The sequence below is a fragment of the Capricornis sumatraensis genome, chromosome 4 (genome assembly GCF_032405125.1).
Source record: "Capricornis sumatraensis isolate serow.1 chromosome 4, serow.2, whole genome shotgun sequence".
In the NCBI taxonomy this organism is placed as follows: Eukaryota; Metazoa; Chordata; class Mammalia; order Artiodactyla; family Bovidae; genus Capricornis; species Capricornis sumatraensis.
The window spans coordinates 48953309-48972770 of NC_091072.1; positions in this window are offsets into that span (position 1 = coordinate 48953309).

A 19462-nucleotide genomic window follows, 5' to 3' on the forward strand; every position below is an offset into this window, starting at 1 on the left:
TAGAAAACTGAGGGTTTACCCACTCTGGTGATTCAGTAAAGACCTCTCTTATTTGATGGACAGAAGAACTTAGGTTTAGCAATAGATGCACTATAGTGAGAAAGCATAAATGAAGTAAGTATATCAAAATGACTCAGAAAAGCAGAATTAAAGGCATCTAGTAATATAACTGGGTCTTTCCCGGTGACTCAGTGGTAAAGAATCCATCTGCAAGGCAGGAGACACAGGAGACTTCGGTTTGATTGCTGAGTCAGGAAGATCCCCTGGAGGAGGAAATGGCAGTCCATTCCAGTATTCCTGCTTGGGAAATCTGATTGACAGAGGAGACTGATGGGCAACAGTCCATGGGATCATAGAATCAGACAAAACTGATCACGCAAGAGAAAGAGTAATATTAATATAATTGGGGGCAATAATCTGCTGATGTGCAGCTTTAGGAATCCAAGTCTATGGTAGGGGGAAGCAGATTGTAGTTTTAGATAGGGCAATCAGTTAGAACTCATGGAGAACACATTGGAACAGAAAGTTCAAGGAGATTAAAGGGTTAATAACATGGCTCTCTGGAGGGAAAAAGGAACAGCCAATGAAACAATGGTAAGTCAAAAGTGAGTCTGTCATGTTTAAAGAACCGCAACCAGAGCAGTGTGACTTAAAGAGAGCAAGCGAGAGAAATTAGTAAGTGATAAATTCAGAGGTATGACAGTGGCTAGTTGTTGCCAGGTGTTAAAGTACAAAGTGAAAATTTTAGCTTTCTTCCTAGGTAGGAAGGCACTCAAGGTTTTCTCTGGAGGAGTGACAGGATCTAACATTTTAACACAATCATCCCAGAAATGATTTGGCTTTGTTTAAGAAAATATATGTGCAGAACAAAGAAACAACTAGGAGAGATTATTTTAGAGTACACATAATATAAACAGGGATGTACTTAACTATATGTATCCTGAAATATATAAAATTTAATTTCCATTCAAAGAGACACATTTCCAGGAAATAAGAGGAACAATTGCTTCTATGGATATTACATTGCTCTCTCTTTCACCTTAACTAACTCTGCCAATAATTCCCTGTTCATTTAATAAGCATTTGTATATCATAATTGCAAATAACACTAGTAAAAATTAATTTCTTCTTTAGAGTGTATTTAGTCGCACCACCACATATGAGGATTTATACTGAAGAAAGTTGATGAAAAATATAAAGCATACATAGAGGCTGAGAGTGTGCCCACATGAAATCACTGAAAATAAATAAAGATCCTCTAACACAATAGCAAATTGGTATTTGGGCAAATAGGGAATGTACAACCACCGATTCTGAACTAGCAGTCTAACCTTGGGTTCTAGTTCTTACCTACCTTGAGAAATCTATTCTCTTCAGGTGAGACAAACCAGGACAGAGCATCTCCATGGACAGTTTCACATTGAAGCCCCAAGGAGGATCTCATTTTCTTTCCTGACTACCGAAGGCTCAGAGCCTTCACTACCGCATGTGTAAGACTGCCTGGTACACCAATAAGTAGGCAGGTGAAGAGTGAACTTTTTCCAGTAAGCAGCCATGGGTCTCCCTGTTCTCACATGCTTCTATAGGTCAGGAAACTTAGAGAAAAGAGGAAGAAAAATGCAACCCAAAATTACATGAGCAGCAAGCCATTAGCTTTGTTTTTGCTTTCTACTGAACTAGTCCAAGGTAAAACTGCCTACTATATAGTACATTAAAGCATACAAATTTTGTTCTATATTCTGCATTTAACATTTACCTCATCACTATGAAGAAGGCATAGCTAAATCAAATTTAAATAAAGTTATTGCCACTCTTTGAAGAGGTTTATCTAGAATTTTCCCTCTCCTACTTAATAATGTTACAGCTGTCATTTCCGTCCTGAAATTAAATGTATTTCCATTAGTCTGTGTTACACTCCCAGCTATATTTAGAGATAATACATTTAAGCTTACAAGTTTAGCTCAATATTTCAAGTTGCCACCATAATAAGCCCCAACCTAAAATTTTACTAGAGCATCCCTCTGAAGTTACTAAGATAATAAAATTATTTCCTTGACAGTTTCTCCAAAAGGAATGGCACTTTTTTTCTGCTTGTCTTGTTTTAATTGAATGAAAGAGTCTTTAAATTCTGCAGTGACTCTTTTCAAGTTGTACTGTTCCTTGCTTGAACCTTGAGGCTGCTGCTGCTTCTGCTGCACATGATCTTAGTCGTGTCTGACTCTTGTGACCTCATGAACTGTAGCCCGCCAGGCTCCTCTGTCCATGGGATTTTGGGGGCAAGATTACTGGAGCGGGTTGCCATTTCCTCCTCCAGGGGCTCTTTCGATCCAGAAATCGAACTCATGTCTGCTTGTGTCTCCTGCATTGCAGGTGTAACCTTAAGGCTGAACATTGGAAACTTGATATGGGAAGCAATGATCAGGAGAGACAGAGCTAGATGAACCTTCCATTGAAAGTTCATACACATTAAGTCTATGTTTCAAAGGGTGTGTATATATATTTCCTTGTGGATCGACTTTTAACCCACAGGAAAATAACTTCTTTAAATTATGAGTCATTATGATTACGAAATGATGCCCAAGATCAGAGTCCCACTTTCACCAATTATTTACATGGAAACAAATTCTCAAAGACAGCAATTTTTAAAACAGAAGTAAAACACGAAATTTGGGAGTAGGAGTTGGTTAATAAAATACTTTAAAAATCATAACTGGAACAAATCTTTGTGCTGGAAGGAGAAATATGAACCTACAGAGTTATTAGCATTCTCTATAAAGAGCCAATGGACTATGGGGTTTAACACACTATTTATTTGATGAAGTATTGTATTCTCAAAAAAAAATTAGTATCTCATTTTCATTTCTCATCTCTCATGAAGAAAAAGTTGAATGATAATCTATCTGGACTTTAGTCAGCTTTTTAAAAATACATGTATTTTAATACACCTTTAATCATGATGTTACTAGTCAGCTTTCCCCATATATATTCAACTTTTTAGATATACTACTTTTTCCATAACTTTGAAACAAACATTAAGTTTTCATCTCTCAAGCAATCATATCTGCATTAGTCAAAATGAAGAAATAATGTAAACTGATGTAACTGATGTTCTTAAGGTCACAGAGCAATATAAAGGCAATAATCCCAAAGTATCCCATGCTTCACACATCCTGCATGTCTGACTCCTATGTTAGAGTATTGAAATAAAAGATGAAAGCTGAAAAATTAATTGAGTATGAAGTAAAGATAAAACAATCACCAAAATGAAGCATCTAAATTAATGGTACTTATGTTCAATGAGGGGATAAAGGGTAATACATAAACACACAGCAAAAGAGTTCCAGATAAAAACTGGGCTTTTAAAAAATTAAGCATGATAATTCTTAATGCATTTTTAATTAAATTTAAAAAAATGTTTAACTGGGTTTATAAAAAATTAAGAATTATAAGCATGCCCAAGGAAAGACAATGCCAAAGAATGTTCAAACTACCGCACCATTGCACTCATCTCACATGCTAGCAAAGTAATGCTCAAAATTCTCCAAGCCAGGCTTCAACAGTATGTGAACCGTGAAGTTCCAGATGTTCAAGCTGGATTTAGAAAAGGCAGAGTAACCAGAGATCAAATTGCCAGCATCTGCTGGATCATCGAAAAAGCAAGAGAGTTCCAGAAAAGCATCTATTTCTGCTTGATTGATTATGCCAAAGCCTTTGACTCTGTGGATCACAATAAACTGTGGAAAATTCTGAAAGAGATGGGAATACCAGACCACCTAACCTGCCTCTTGAGAAATGTGTATGCAGGTCAGGAAGCAACAGTTAGAACTGGACATGGAACAACAGACTGGTTCCAAATCAGGAAAGGAGTACGTCAAGGCTGTATATTACCACCCTGCTTATTTAGTTTCTATGCAGAGTACATCAATATGAAATGCTGGGCTGGATGAAGCACAAGCTGGAATCAAGATTACTGGTATAAATATCAATAACCTCAGATATGCAGATGAACCACCCTTATGGCAGAAAGTGAAGAAGAACTAAAGAGCCTCTTGATGAAAGTTAAAGAGGAGAGTGGAAAAGCTGGTTTAAAACTCACATTCAGAAAACTAAGTCATGGCATCTGGTCCCATCACTTCATGCCAAATACAAGGGGAAACAGTGGAAACAGTGGCTGACTTTACTTTCTTGGGCTCCAAAATCACTGCAGTTGGTGACTGCAGCCAAGAAATTAAAAGATGCTTGCCTCTTGGAAGAAAAACTATGGCCAACCTAGACAACATATTATAAAGCAGTAACATTACTTTGCCATAAAGGTCTGTTTAGTCAAAGCTATGGTTTTTCCAGTAGTCATGTATGGATGTGAGAGTTGGACCATAAAGAAAGCTGAAGAATTGATGCTTTCGAACTGTGGTGTTGGAGAAGACTCTTAAGAGTCCCTTGGACTGAAAGAAGATCAAACCAGTCAGTGCTAAAAGAAATCAGTCCTGAATATTCATTGGAAGGACTGATGTTGAAGCTGAAGCTCCAATACTTTGCCTACCTGATTAGAAGAACTTAATCCTTAGAAAAGACCTTGATGTTGTGAAAGAGGAGAAGGGGATGACAGAGGATGAGATGGTTGGATGGGATCACCAAGTCGATGAACATGAGTTTGAGAAAGCTCCGGGAATTGGTGATGGACAGGGAAGCCTTGGCATGCTGTAGTCCATATGGTCACAAAGAGTCAGACAAGACTGAGCTACTGAACTGAACACTATATCTTACAGATATAAGTTCACTTTTCACTGAGGATCAATAAAATAACCTCTTCCTAAAATGCACGTCATATGTTTTAGTCTTTTTTTAATTGGAGGATTATTGCTTTACAATATTGTGGGGCTTTTTGCCATATATCAACATGAATAAGCCATTGGTCTATGTATGTTCTCCCCCTCATGAGCCTCTCTTCCACCCCAAGCCCAGCCCATCCCTCCAGGTTGTCACATCATATTTTTAATGAAGTAATGCAAATATAAATCCAACAAACCCCTTTGATACGAAAAACTAGAAAAATGTTTTTCTAAACATTCTTTATTCCAGAGGACTGAAAAAGTGTTAGAAAGATTGTTAAAAGATTAATGGAAGGAAATTTAATGACCACATATTTTTGACCTGTGGACTTGCTTGGGAATGGTTCATTCAATCCCAACAAGATATTCCTCTCAGTAGGACAGAATCAAACTTCATGAGGAAAAAATGGTGATTCCAATGTCTATATTAAGAAAACACTGTACACAGATGTTTTTGGCGATTTGAACAAAGCATCTGTAAAAATTTTTCTTAAAAAATTCCCAATTTAACTTTAATATCTACATAAGGATATTGCTTTGTGTACAATTCAATAAATTATGATATGTGCCATTCTATCATTTAAACCAACATATGTATTTTAAAAGTCTCATATGAAGCCTATTATTTATTGTGTAACTGTTACCAGACAATCAATCTTTATTTAGAAAGCTGTTTTTATTCACATCACATCTTAAAGTCTGCGGAATAAGAGGCATAAAAATACCAATGACAGATAAAACAGAGAAAATTGCTCAAACAAAGTCTTGTAGAATAGTGTGGTGCATATAAATTATGAAAACACTAAAACTTGATCAAAAGAGAAAGTCTTTAACTTTCATTTAAATGCATGAACAGATGCAGCAGACCTAATGTCAATGCATATATGGGCCCAAAATGTGGAATATGAGAAAGAGATCTCTCAGTGTTTTTAAACTCATGCCAGGCATGGCTGGATTCCTCTAAGAGTAAATAAGTCAAAGACCTGGATTTCATATAGGGCAGTTGTCTGTAAAGGTTTACAGGATGTTGGCCACTAAAAGCTTTAGCTAGTGCTGTGAAAAAAATGATTCTCACTTAAAAATTAATTTGCTGCTTTCTAGCTACCTGTGCCAGAGAAGGCAATGGCACCCCACTCCAGTACTCTTGCCTGGAAAATCCCATGGATGGAGAAGCCTGGTAGGCTGCAGTCCATGGGGTCGCTAAGAGTTGGACACAACTGAGCGACTTCCCTTTCACTTTTCAGTTTCATGCATTGGAGAAGGGAATGGTAACCCACTCCAGTGTTCTTTCCTGGAGAATCCCAGGGACGGGGGAGCCTGGTGGGCTGCCGTCTATGGGGTCACACAGAGTCGGACACGACTGAAGCGACTTAGCAGCAGCAGCTGCAGCTACCTGTGCATAAGAAGGCAAGTTGAGCCTCACTTCTAAAATTAGTGCCATGTGAATCCACTTTGATTTATGCCCCCAATTTTATTCCTATAAATAGCTAAAGCACTATGAAAATTTGCCTGTAACTCTACTACTTCAATAATTCCTTTAGTTTAACTTGATTGTGCATGTGTGTATGTAAACATGTTCTCTTTTCTGGTAAAATTTTAAAACTCGGTCGATATGATCAGATATTTTAAGTATACAAGAAGTTTGAGTTCTGTGGAAAAACTTATCAAGGTGACATATACTCCTACAAATATACTAGGATTATTATGACAACCTCCAGACAAACATTCAAAGATTGCATTTTAAAATACAAGTTAAAAAGAAGACAGAAGTTATATTTTGTAGGACAAATATTAATTATGTCTTTAAAGTCATTGGTTATATAATCTCAAATGGAGATAACAAGTGAAAATCATACAGAGCTTTATATCTTACCAAGTACTTTTATTCAAATATCTCATTTCATTTGTAGCATCATTTTGTGAGGATTTTCTTACTGCAACTCAAACAAACCCTGTCAAATTGGAGCTTTAGTATTTGCCACAAATGTTCCTTTCCTCCATCTTCAGTGCTGTGGTATTAGTTCATGAATCTGATTTCTCACGCAGACTACAACAATAGTCTACAAGTTACCCTCCCTGCCCGTGGTTTTTATAACATTCCATTTTGTCTTCCACACTGATAACCTTTTCAATATGAAAATCTCTAAAAAGCAAAAAACAAACAAAAAAAAACGTCCAATGACCACAGAGCCTTTATCTAGCCTCCCCTGCATCCCACCCTCCAATCCTTCTGCTCTAGCTATAACTTTTGTGAGTAACTTAACAGATAATGAATACAGTATTATTTCATACCTCTATTCTCTCCATCATTTTCTTCTCTCCACCTAAAATGTCCCTCACTCCACACGTACTTCATACCTTCCGACAAGCAATATTTATCGCTTTCCGAAGTTCTAAACAAAAGGTCATATTCCCACAAAATGTTCCCTTCTCTGCACACTGAACAGACCACTCTGAGTATGCCTACTGAAATAAGCACACTTTTATCAGACCTCATAATCCTTAGTTATATGAATTTGTGTTTATCCCTCTATCTCCACTATGTAGCTTCTTGAAAGAAGGATCATATCCCTTTATCATTGTACCTTAACTTCCAAACACAAAGGAAAAAAAATTCAATCTTTATGGAATATAGGAATAAGTGACTGAAAACCAGAATCATTTGAATTCAAAGATCCATATTTCTCCTATATCACTATAAAAATAGGTTATGCTTATTGAATACTTACTTAATGCCCAAAATTCTTTTAAGCAATTTATATTTTATTTTACTTTTACAATTCCTTATAAGGAAAGCACTATATTAATGTCCATTTTACAGATGAAGTAACTAAGTCTGAGTTTACTAACAAAGTAACTAAGTCTGAGCTGTTACTAAAATTGTGCAGGGTTGTATAAATAGTAAGTGGCCCAGGCTGTAACGTCAGAGTCCCTCAATTTAACTGCCATTTAATGAATATGAAAAAATTTATAACTTAAAGACACTAGAGAGTAGATGTAATGAATTTAATCTTTTGAAACCTTAACACAAAGTTGTTGGCATCAAATTAGAAACCGGTTAGATCTCTCCTACCTTTCTCATATTTCTTGTCTTCTTCTATGTTGTTGTTCTCTTAAAATACAATGTAATTTGTACAGAATTATAATGGATTCCATGCAGTGAAAGGTTGTAAAAAATGAGTAAATCTTTGTCAGCTTGTTGTTCAGTCACTAAGTTGTGTCCAACTCTTGCAGCTATGCCAGGCCTCCCTGTTCCTCACTATCTCCCGGAGTTTGCCCAGACTCCCAGAGTTTGTCAACTTGTAAACTGCCTACTTTAAGCCTGAAACTATTCAGTTGACTTATCTCCCCCATGTCAACAATTGTCAATATGTACAGTGTCAAAAAGTTGGCTTTATTATTTCAGGTATAAGAACAGAAGTTTAAAAAATAATGTAACTTCTTCTTATAGCTCATCATAATTTAAGGATGCCCTGTGGACTGCAAGGAGATCTAACTGATCCATCCTAAAGGAGATCAGTCCTGGGTGTTCATTGGAAGGACTGATGCTGAAACTGAAACTCCAACACTTTGGCCACCTCATGAGAAGAGTTGACTAATTGGAAAAGACCCTGATGCTGGGGGAACTGGGGACAGGAGGAAAAGGGGACGACAGAGGATGAGATGGTTGGATGGCATCACCAACTCGATGGGCATGAGTTTGGGTAAGCTCTGGGAGTTGGTGATGGACAGGGAGGCCTGGCGTGCCCGTGGTTCATGGGGTCACAAGAGTCAGACATGACTGACTGAACTGAACTGAACTGAACTGATTATATATATATATATCTTTTTTTTTTCTTGTATTCTATGCTGTACTTTATATATGTGGGATATATAGGAGCAAGTATTTGGGGGCTAAGGAAAAAAGGTACCTTACAATATACTTAAAAGTCATGATGAAAAGTTATCAAGAACCAAAGGTAAGTACATGAAAACATATCTACAGAAATATCTGCTCAAATTAAAAATAAAGGGAAAAGGCAGGTACGCAAAGGAAAAACTACAAAACAAAGTAACTCTGGGAAGTTGACCTCTGATCTAAAGAAGGTTGGTGAGAGCATTTATGTTTGACCAGAAGAGAATCTCACTGCACAGAATTATTTCAAGGGTATATGCCACTTGCATGTTTTAAAAGAAAGCTTTATTATGAAAGCCAATAAATTTATTCATAGTTTAATGCTTGAGATTTTGCTTGGGATGCAGACAGGCTATCTCCCAGAGAAAGACAAATGCTTAAAGTACAGAAATATCACACTAATTTTTAAAAACTATGAATTAAAAACACTAAATCTAACTTTCCTAAGTTCATTCCTGTTTGTGTCTTCTGTTTGTCATTAATATTTAACTTTCAGTGCATCAAGAAAATTGTCACTACCATTTGTTACCTGGATCCAATGGACCTGAAAAATAATTTTATCCTTTAATAAATAATTCACAGAGGCAAAAATAAAAAGATAGTAAAAAACAATTATATTCTAAAATTTAAAACAAATTTAAACATGAAAAAATTTTTTGTAACAAATAAATTTTGGCACACAAACATCATAAAAATGAATAAAGATGAAAACACCTATTTTTTAGCAAAACAGAATAGTCTAAGTCCTTACTGCAAAACATTTCCTGATGAAGTTTCTCCTATTTAATAACAACTGGATTAAATCACCTACTCCCTTTGTTCTAGGAAATATATTGTTCACACAGATATTCTAGAAAATTCATCTAAATATTATCATCTGAACACTTATTGTCTCATTTTCCAAGATTCCACTTGTACAATCTATTTCACATCCATGATCCATTTCACCATCAACATTAGAGTACTATTATTTGTCTGTTAGAATTTGTCTTCCAATTCACCTAATAACTGTGAAACATCCTCCTCTGTCAATTTTCTTCTCTGTGCTATTAAGGTGAGAAAATGAAAAATTCTGATTTCTTGGTTGTGTTCAGTAAAAAGTGGCTCAGAGGTAAAGAATCTGCCTGCAAGGCAGGAGACACAGGAGATGCAGATTCATTTCCTGGGTCTGGAAGATCCCCTGGAGAAGGAAATGGCAGCCCACTCCAGTAATTTTGCCTGGGAAATCCCATGGACAGAGGAGCCTAGTGAGCTACATACAGTCCATGCAGTCACAACAGAGTTGGATATGATTGAGCAACTAAACAACAGCAACAACAAAAGCTAAAAGCAGGTTATAGAGATGGTATCTCCAGGTTTCTCTTGCATCCTCTAGAAAGATAATGCAATAGTTGGGTAACAAAATAACAAAAGTGAAGGAGAACAATAATTCCTTCACTGTTATTTTGTCCAGAAAAGAGAAACATGGGTTCCGTTGTGGCTCAGCTGGTAAAGAATCTGCCTGCAACGCGGGAGACCTGGGCTCAATCCCTGGGTTGGGAAGATCCCCTGGAGAAGGCAACAGCTACCCACTCCAGTATTCTTGCCTGGAGAATTTCATAGAATGGAGAATTTCATGGACTGGATAGTCCACGGGGTCGCAAAGAGCCAGACACAACTGAGCAACTTTCACTTTCACGAGAAACATAGCATAAGCAAACTTTTTCTTACAGGGCTATATAGTGAATATTTTAGGCTTTCAAGCCATATGGTCTCAGGTACAACTACTCACTCAACTCTGCTATTTAACCAAAAGTAGTTATGTACAATACATACACACATGCGACTGTGTTCTAATGCAACTTTTTTCACAAAAACACTGGTCTCAACTTCATGATTCTCCTACCCCTAGGAATCTAGATTATTCCATCATTCTTCTCATCTTTTTATTTTTATATTTTAAAACTTAACTAGGAATAGTTAAGAACTATTGATGAAATAGTCCTTATAATGATAAAATAGAAAAACATTAAAAAATAGAGAAAAAAATGAAATCACCAATATCCTATAATGTAGCTTAGATTTGGACATATGTCCAATGGATCCATAAGACAGAATGAGCTTTATTCTATTTTAAATAATTAAATTTTCACTTTGTTCTTTGAGGCATCTTAAGGCAAAAACCTGAGTTATGAAACATCAATTTAACTAATACTGAAAAATGAAATTGAATTCTAAAATTTGTGCAGTAGATCCTGGTAGTGTATAAAGTGTTAGGGATCTACTATATAAAGTGAAAGTGAAAGTTGCTCAGTCGTGTCCAACTCTTTGTGACACCATGGACTGGATAGTCCCATGGAACCCTCCAGACCAGAATACTGGAGTGTGTAGCCTTTCCCTTCTCCAGGGGAATCTCCCCAACCCAGGGATTGAACCCAGGTCTCTCACATTGCAGGCAGATTCTTTACTAGCTGAGCCACAAGCGAAGCCCAAAAATACTGGAGTGAGTAGCCTATCCCTTCTCCAGTGGATCTTCCTGACCCAGGAACTGAACCAGGGTCTCCTGCTGCAGGTGGATTTTTACCAACTGAGCTATCAGTTTTGGAGCTCAGACACCTATGTGCAAACACATTTTTCAGCACCTGAGTCCCAGTTTATCCCACTGGGAGCAGGGCTCGGTTACAGCCCCGGAAAAGAGACCCTCACCAGCAAGACTGGAGGGCTGGGGCAGCCCAGCCTGTGTGGCGCGCTTAGGAAACAGCTCCTCATTAGCTGCCGCCCTCGGCTTCTCCCTGTCCCCAGGTGTCAGCAATTCACAGAACTCTGCCTCCTGTCCTTCCTTCTACCTGTCATCTTTGCTTCTGAGATAAGAACCGTTTGTGTAACACCAATACTTACCTAAAGAAAGACATGCATTATGTGGTTGTAATCAGCTTTCAGATGACCTACTTACATCTTCAATGTGGAAAAGATTAAGAACAAAACAAATTCATCTAAACTTCTGGGCAATCCAGCTGACTTTTAAATGTTAAAATGGAATTCCAAACACTTGACACATTCAGCTATATAACAGAAAGTAAATCTATGGATATGGTATTTTGTGAATGATCTTTTAAATAAAAGAAAACGACGTTAAAAAAAATTGGAGATACTATATACATTGCATTTGGCTAAATGCCAGTGATGGTACACACATGTGTGTTTGTATTTTTCTACAAAATACAAGGCCTAGGCACTTAAAGCACAAGAGAACTACACAAGCCAGGAAGTAACAGGAAAATGTTTAAGGGTTATGTTAGGAATTTATTCACAGCTGACTGAAACAAAATTTTAATAGAACTGAACACTGCCTAAGAAAATGAATGGCACAAGTAGATGGTGATGTCCATAAGCAGTGAGGACTGGTGCAGTTAAGGTAAGAAAATGTAAGAATTAATTTTTAGCAAATATAAAAATGTGGGTCTAGAAACAACTAATAATCTCTGGCAATAGGGACAAATCAAATGTCTGGAAGTCCTTTGAGAACTGAAAACCAAAGAGTAGTTTCAGATAAACAAAGAGAAAAAAAAAGGAGGTAATATAAAATAAGTTTAAGTCCAAAAAGAGAAACCAGAGTTACTTTAATAATAATAAAAAATCTTTACTTAATTTGTGAGAGATTCTGAGATATCCTCATGTTAGTACTTAAATTTGTCTTTAATTTTACCCTTACCAGGATATTTGCAAGAAAATTAATCTCTCACTTGGTGGCAATTGCCAGATGCCTGTCTGTGGACTATAAGAAGTAAAGACATCCCACCCACCAGTCTAACAGCTTGACTTAAGAAAATATGAGACAGCTCTTGATGAGAAAAGATAAACAAAAACAAACCTAATGGACATTAGTCGTTAGGAAAAAAGTATGCTCCATTAATTACATGAACACTTCTCTGTAGCTTGAAAACTAGAACTATGTTCCAAAGAGTTATGGAAAAAGAAAGAAACGATGCTGCACTGAACAACTTAACATCCATTTGTTGGACAACTTCTCAAAATGGCATCACTCTTAGGCAGTAAAACCTTTTCTCTGATGTTCTGATTTTTAAAACTCTCAAAATACATTTCTAAATTAAGTTTATAATCTTTTTGTGGAATGCATGGCTTATTAATCTGAAATATACTCCTTTTGAAGTTCTAACATAGATTTAAAAATACATTGTGTAGAGCATCACTTTATGAGTTTTAGCCCCTTGTGCATAAGCAAAAAAAAAAAATTAATTTTTTGTTTTTGGCCACTGGTGCATGCTACACCTGGCAATAAGATTCTGATGTATTACACATTAATGCTGACTCTAAAGTGTTTCACAAAATGCATTATAAGAAGTAGTCATTACTAACAGTTTGAAATTAAAAAGTACATATTAGAGATACCATTGTATAACAGAGAGAAAATTTGAAGTCAGAAGACTTAGCATCTAGTTCTAATTCTGCCAACAATTAGTTGGACAATTCATTTAACATCTCTGGCCTTAGTTTTTTTTTTTTTTTTTTTAAATCAGACTTTAATATATTATTATAATTTCTTCCTTTTTCTCTTAGATTGGTTAAATAAAGAGAGCCATTGTTTTTCAGTAATTCCTATGTTTAGATGTTACTTTCTATTGGTTTACTCTCATGTGTACTAGCAACCAAAAGACATGTTTTACTAATCAGGACAGGCCCAAGCAACAATTTACATCATAACAGAAACTCTTCATCAACCTTGAGGGTTATATTTCTGAAAAGTTTTGTGCTTGACAAAACTAGAGCTAGCAAGTTCAAAATCTCCTGAAGTACATAGGTTAGCAGGGAAGGAATGAAATCAATATTACTGTCCTTAAATATATCTTAAAAATGAATGTAACAGAAGTTCCAGAAGGCATCTATTTAAAAAAAAAAAAAAAACTAATATGTCAGCATGGCAAACTTACTCTGGTAGATAAACTTCCTTCATTATCATCTTCATTTTCAAGCAACATCACTACAGAGTCCTAATCTGTTAAGTCACATTATTACCATAATCAAGGTATAATTAGGGAAATTGCATATCTTTAAAGATATTTTTATTATACTCATCTTAGATTGAAATAGAATGTCTTTGAACTTGTGTACAATACACTTTTATTCTCAAGATTTTCTGCTACATAACTGTTACAGATTAGAGGGACTGAATAGACAACAGTAAGTAAAGGCAATATATTAACACTGGATTAGATCTCGGGGGAAAATACTATAAAGGATATTATTAGCACATTTGACAATATGTGAAAATGGATTTTATTTTAGACTTAAAAAAATAGTCACTTCCTAAACAAGTCAAAATCCTGAATTCGATCATTGTATTGTGGTGATATAAAAGGATGCCTGTTTCTAAGGCACACACATCGTCAATTATTAGGGCTTCCCTGGTGCCTCAGACTGTAAAGCGTCTGCCTACAAGGCGGGAGACCCGGGTTCAACCCCTGGGTGGGGAAGATCTTCTGGAGAAGGAAATGGCAACCCGCTTCAGTATTCTTGCCTGGAAAATCCCATGGACAGAGGAACCTAGTAGGCTACAATCCATGGGGTCTCAAAGAGTTGGAAACGACAGTGACTTCATTTTCTTCCTTTCCCCGATGGCTCACTTGGTAAAGAACCCGCTTCCCAATGCAGGAGATATGAGATGTGGGTTCGGTCCCTGGGCCAGGAAGATCCCTTGGAGGAGAGCATGGCAACCCACTCCAGTATTCTTGCCTGAAGAATCCCCATGAACAGAGGACCCAGTGGGTTATGGTCTGTAGGGTCAAAAAGAGTCCGACATGACTGAAGCAAATTAGCATGCACAGAAGGCATGATGTCTGCAATTTACTGACGAAATAGATTAGGAAAAATAATAGCTCAGAGTAGTTTGTGATTAGGAAATTCAGTGAGGAGGGGACAGCAGCAGCAGTCAGGTAGGGAGGTAGAGGAGTAAAGAGAGAAAGTAAAAGGTGCAAAACGTTAATTAAACAATTGAAGAGTAGTTATATAGAAATTATTTGTAATTGCCTCACAACACTTCTGTAAGTTTGAAATTCTATTAAATAAGGGTGTTTTTTTTAAGTCTCTGTTAATTGTTGCCATATCACAATGGTATTGCCTAATCAGAAAGTATTCTCATTGTTTGAGTTTACATTTTTCTGAGCCCATCCTTACATTTACATATAAGGTAAACAAATAGCCTTTTCTGCACTACCAGGCAGACTCTCTCACAAAGGGAGGGGCCAGCAATAATTATTTTTATTTAAGAAATAGTTTATAATCTTCAAGGGCAGTGTCATAAACACTTAAAAAATATGTTTAACATTTGCCTGTACATGCAAATATGTGGAAATAATTCCAGAGAGCCTTTTCATATAGTTCAAACTGATGCTGACCAATTGGTCTATCAAAAGATCATTTTTTAAAGAAAGACTTTTATACTAAATAGTGAAATTGTTATTTCACATTAGCATACTATACTGCTTACTAACTGGAGTTAGCTCAGGATTACAGTTTTTTGGGGTTTTTGGGTTTGTTTGTTTGTTTTCTTAGTAGATAGTAAACCATAGTTGCTATAAATGCCAAAATTCACTAAGTCACCTTGATATCACAGTTTAGTAGGGCAGATTAAAATCATAAATTTATTTTTGACATTGCAATTTTAGCATGACACTCTTATCTAATATCAAATTTCAGCATCTCAGAATCTCATGCAAGGCATGATAATCAGGTTTTAAATGCAAATCCTGAAAAATGGATTTCAGCAGAGGATGAATTTGAAACTTCAAGCTGGTCATGCCTGGAAGGACATGTGAATGTTTACAGTTGAGTTATGACACACATATATTTCTTTCAGAAAATTATAGACAAAAAGCCATCATACTATATAGTTTATTTCTGACATAAAGCATGGTCCCGTTAATAAAAGAAGACAATATGGTCAAATGTTACCTCTCCTCTGATTTACTCTTCAATTACCTTAAAAACCTAGGTAGATACAGAAAAGCAAGTAAAGTTTTAACAAATGTTTTATAGGTGAAAATGGATTTGACAGGAGTCACAAAATTTTCAACTAGAAATGCCCATGTGTAGACTCCACCTCCAGATGTTAGGCAAGATAATGACAGCACACCCTGGGTGCTCTGAAGACAAACAATGCTCCTAACCCAAAGATGGTGTGGTGCCTCAAGATGCCCGAGGTCGTTGAACAGATTAGTCTGTGGTAAGAAAACACCCAGGATCCAATATTTGAACTTTGTAACCAATAAAGAAGAATTGACTTGACTCTTAATTTTGTGAAACCTATTTCCTCAGAATACTTGATTCACAGAAATTTAGTTTTAAAAGGACCAGTCAGTAAACCTAAGTCCAGCTGTCTATTTTTCACAAATGTGAATTCACCTTCTGACCAAATGTCATCTGAGAAGTTGGAGGCAGAAAAAGGACAGCAACTCAGGTCTTTTGGCTCCCAGGTGTATCCCTGAGTGCACTCTACTGTGTCACTATTTTGTTTTATTTGAACACACACAAAAAAGCATGGAATTTCAGTCTCTCAGAGAAACCTTTAAATAATTTAAAACATGCTCCTCTTTGCAAGAGCTGATTCTCCCAGGGTGTACATTATGATTAAAGTGAAGTTGTTCAGTCGTGTCCGACTCTTTGCAACCCCACAGACTGTAGCCCACTAGGCTCCTCCATCCATGGGATTCTCCAGGCGAGAGTACTGGAGTAGGTTGCCATTTCCTTCTCCAGGGGGATGTTCCCGACTCAGGGATCGAACACAAGTCTCTCACATTGTAGGCAGACGCTTTATCGTCTGAGTCACCAAAACTCCACTATTTACCATTAAAAATTATGACTCTCCTTGAATGGAATGATCAACACTCACTATGCTAAATGGTAAAGGTGAACACTCCTCTATAAAATGGAAATCTTTTACAAAGCAATACCAAGAGCATAAGACAACTTCCAGTTACTACCAAAGACTGAAAGAATAATTGACCACCTGATTAAAGTACACATGCTGAAGATACAAACTCTATCAGTTGAAGTATAGTCTTAAATATACATGCAAAAACCTAACTAATTTGCATACAGTTTGAAAAAAGGGCTTTCTACATTCAGTTATGTCTGGTAAGCAAGCCTTGTTTTAAGACATGGGTTTTGTAAATATGGTTATTATTGAGGTCTCCATTTCTTTGGGAAATAAAGAATCAACATATTTTTTAGAAAGAATATGTAAATCACAATAATAAAACTATAATATTATTCAGTTATAACTATGGCTTCCTTGAACCTTTAAAAGAGTTTTTCCTGAAAACATTAATCTGAAACAAACTGAACTACATGTTTTCAACATATATTCATCTTTATCATGAATTAAATCCTTCCATTGTAACTATACTTCTAAGGCAGACATTTCAGGAATGGTATGCAACAAATCCTATTAGAAATAAAGACAATATTCAATGAATAATAAGCCATTACACTAAGATCTGATTAATTTTTAGTGCCTTTCTTATCCTGACACTTTTCACTGGGAGTTCAGTAGTTAATTCTAGAGATGGATGTTTATAAAGACTGAACTTGTTTGTTGATCTTGGTTAGCTATTCCATAAATTCCTACAGACTTTAAACATCTTCAAATATTCTGTTGTGAGACATTGAGAGGTATCGTCCACCAGGCTGATACCTTCCTGATTCAGATTCAAGAGGGTCATCAGTGAACATTTCTGCATTAAAATCCAAAGGTTCCGCATCCTGAAGAAGTTCTATTCGGCCCCTTTCAGTCCTGTTATTAACCCTGGTATATTTAGATGTTGAACGGTTGGTACTCATTTCTGAGAAGTTTGATTCTTTCGGGTCAATATGAATGCTTCTGTTTCTAGTGTTATCTTCTCTACTGTGTCCATAACGCTCTTCCCATTCTCTTCTTCTATTTTCACCTTCTTCTTGCCATTGCCTTTTTCTCTTCTCTCATCTGATTAATTAGTTTCCTTCATCAGCTAAGTCTGATGTCATATCATTATCTCCCATGAACTGCTGGAAACCAAGTGGATTCAAACGAGTTCCTAAACTAAAATATGTAGCAAGGCAGAGAATTACCAGCAACATATATATATAGAACCCATCTACAATAAAGGACATTATGATTATTGAATGGCAAAAGAATAATCGAAGACAATTAAATTTCAATATATTTTTATTTCCCTTAATTTGTACACTAAATATTTTAATCATATATGATGTATATATTCTTTGAAGATCACTTATTTATGAAGAATCAAATCCCTGTTACTTGCTTTGTATTGAAAAAAATGATTTAGATAATGGAGAGTTTCTGCTTTTAAAAATATTTGTATACCAAAGGCTTAAATGCCTTCAACCCTATTAATTGGAATGGAACTAAGTTCTTTCTAATTTCTTTTTTGTAACATGGCACTGATTTAACATTAAGAATTTCAGTACATTTTTACCAAGATGTAAGGGAATTTTAGGGGCTTTCCAGGTGGTGCTAGTGGTAAAGAACCCACCTGCCAATGCAGGAGATGTAAGAGACAGGAGTTCACCCCTAGCTTGGGAAGATCTCCTGGAGAAAGGCATGGCAACCCAGTCCAATATTCTTGTCTGGAGAATCTCATGGACAGAGGAACCTGGTGGGCTACAGTCCATAGCTTCATAAAGAGTTGAATATGACTGAAGCAACTTAGCAAGCAGGCAGGCAAGGCAATTTTAAATGATACAAGTAGAAGGAGGTGACAAGGTGGTAATGAGCATAAGTGCAAATTTTCAGTGTCATAAGAGTGTTCATTTTCTAAGAGTAAATAAAATACTGACAAGAAATATAAATCTAGTCCTAGTCCTGATTATTTGTATTTTAATTACTATGATGGTCTCATATGTGTTCTGAATAAACTTTATTTTTCATTAAATAAATTGAGAATTTGAGTTCTTTTCAATATAAGGAGGATTTAAGAGGCAGAAAAACAGTCACTTCTGTTAAAATTAAGTATGCAAAGGCTCTCACAATAATTCAGTGAGACAAATTATATGGGAGTAAAACAATATGAAGAATAGTTTTCCACAATCAAGCTCTTTTCATTCCTTGTTACCCAGTGTAGTTCAGGAACCAGCAGCATCAAAGTATGTTACAAATGCAGAAACCCAGGTACTACTTCAGAACTAATGAATCATAATCTATATTTTAAAAGGATCTCTGAGTGGTTATATACACATGAAGATTTTCTGAGAATCATTGATTTAAATGAAATTTGAAGAAATCATGGGACAGGAGTGAGTGGAAATGATTGTATTTATATCTGTATTTTATTACCTAATGAGGCATGTAATTTTTAGGTAAACAAAATTATATACTATTTGTCAGACACTTCGTGAAGACTTTTGAATTCACTGTCAAGTTTAAATCTCACCACAACCTTGTATGATGAAAATGTTATTGACATTTTACAATGAGAAAACTGTGATTTACAGAAGTTAAGTAGACAAGGCAAGTTCACAAAAATAGTAACTGGTAGAAGGGACGCCATCTGACTCAAGAATGTATGCACTTAATCATTATATTTCATGGCTTATCACATAATATGCAGTTTTTATCAAAACATGGTACCAATTTATGAATGAATGACACATGTATAAATTGCACAAAAGGCTACAATGGAAAAAATTACATTCTAGATAAAAAAATTTTTGTCATGCATGGGTCTTAAATAGCTTAGGCTTT